General features: G+C 37.4%; 1 pseudogene; it reads left to right on the forward strand.

Moving 5' to 3' along the window:
- The first annotated feature begins 1286 nt into the window (after positions 1-1286).
- LOC128283037 (small nucleolar RNA R71) lies at positions 1287-1385 on the forward strand (annotated as a pseudogene).
- The last annotated feature ends 557 nt before the right edge of the window (positions 1386-1942 follow it).

Below are 1942 nucleotides of genomic sequence, written 5' to 3' on the forward strand. Positions count from 1 at the left end.
AGATAATAACTCTAATGATTCCAGTGGAACTTCCTGAGTGAATCCCTTCTTTTTAGCTTCTAACAAAGCCAAACATTACCCGTCTTCATCATCACTTGGCGAATCCGCTAGCAAAATATATTCTAACGGATCATCTATAGAATTGAGCTCCAGCTCTGTAAAAGCCAACGATTCCATCTTAGAAAGAGCAGAACAGTCTTCTACTAAATCTGAGGATTTAGCAGCATCGAAGTCATTAAAAGTCACCTTGTCATCAAAAATTTCTTTCAACTGAGTATCCCATTGCTGCTTCTGGAATCATTGAGAATATGGTAATAGTGGAATTTTAGCTTTAACCGAACAACTTTTCTGTGGAATATTTTTGCATCCGACAAGGGTGTTAGATAATCAAAACTAACTAGTTTAGAGTTTACCTTATCAAGGATCATTGAATCTGAATTTTGTGATACAGAAGTTTCAACACTTGGTTGAACTTCCTCTTTGTCTTGAGCTACAACAAGCTCATCTTGAACTTCAACCACCTTAGACTCCAATGTCTTTCCACTTGGAAAAGAGACTGTTTTGCAAAGTTCTTTGCCCAAAATTCTTGGATTTTCTATGTCGCCTGGCCAAATACCTTGGGGTTTATTTCGAAGTTTATTGGTTAGCTGACCCATTTGATTCACCAGTTTTCCTAAAGTGGTATCATTCTTTGCTATGTATGCCTTCAGTAGATTCTCAAGATCACTTGAAGATTCAGTTGGTGGCGGCTGTTGCACTTGTTGAGAATATTCCAACAGATAATTTGGTCGAAATGGCATAACAGAGTCACTATAGCCCGCCCATTGATTACTCTATGGTGAAATTGGATGATTCTGGCTTGAAGAGCTATAAAAATTTTATTGCAGACCATTCCAATTTGATTTCCCATGTAATAATTTGACTCTTAATTCGATGGGGAATTTTCAATGAAATGGCCATATCCACGGTATTTACAAGAAATATTCTTGAACTGGTTTGGCTGCTAACCTAATAGTTTACCATTGAAACCACTAATAATTATGTTCTTAAGTGTAGAAGACATAAAGGATACATGGGCTGCCAAAGAAGCCAGTGTGTCCGCTTCATGTACTCCTACTGCTCGGTTGGTTAGCCACTGATAGTTACTGCTAGCAATTCTTTCAATAATCTCATAAGCATCATTATAAGACTTAGAAAAAAAGGCTCCATTTGCCAAAGCATCCACCATCATTCTAGTATAAATATTAAGACCAATATAGAAAGTCTCCATTTGAACGCAGCGAGGAATGTCGTGATAAGGGCACTTTCATAGTAACTCCTTGAACCACTCCCATGCCTCATTCTTCATCAAGTTGCTGAAATGAAGTGATTTCATTTCAGACCTTGGTGGTTAAAGATGGAGGGAAATATCTCATTAAGAAACGTTCAACCAACTCTTGCCATGTAGTTATGGAACCAGACAATAAAGAGTTCAACCACGCCCGTGCTCTATCTCTTAAGGAGTATAGAAATAATCTCAGTCTCAAGGCGTCCTCGGTCACCCTGACTAGTTTAAATGAGTCACTCACTTTCATAAATAGTCGAAGATGAAGATGTGGATCTTCATTAGGAATCCTACTAAATTGACCCGTATTTTGCAACATTTGGAACATGACTGGCTTCAGCTCAAATTGTTGTGCCTCAATTTCAAGTCTCTTAATACTTGGATTGAGCTTGTTGAATAGAGGAATAGCATATTGTTGAATAACAAAGTTTCTGTCATCGGAAACAATGATCGGATTGTAAGTATTATAAGCAAATGTTCCTCCTGGATTTTGGTTTGGATTTTCAAAATTCATATCTTCAGTCTTTCTTTGGTTCACTTGTCTTCTCCTTTGTCAGAAAGTCCTTTCAATTTCAAGGTCTACGGGGAGTAAGTAATAATTTGATCAATACTCATAAA

Source organism: Gossypium arboreum, chromosome 10, assembly GCF_025698485.1.
Source record: "Gossypium arboreum isolate Shixiya-1 chromosome 10, ASM2569848v2, whole genome shotgun sequence".
Lineage (NCBI taxonomy): Eukaryota > Viridiplantae > Streptophyta > Magnoliopsida > Malvales > Malvaceae > Gossypium > Gossypium arboreum.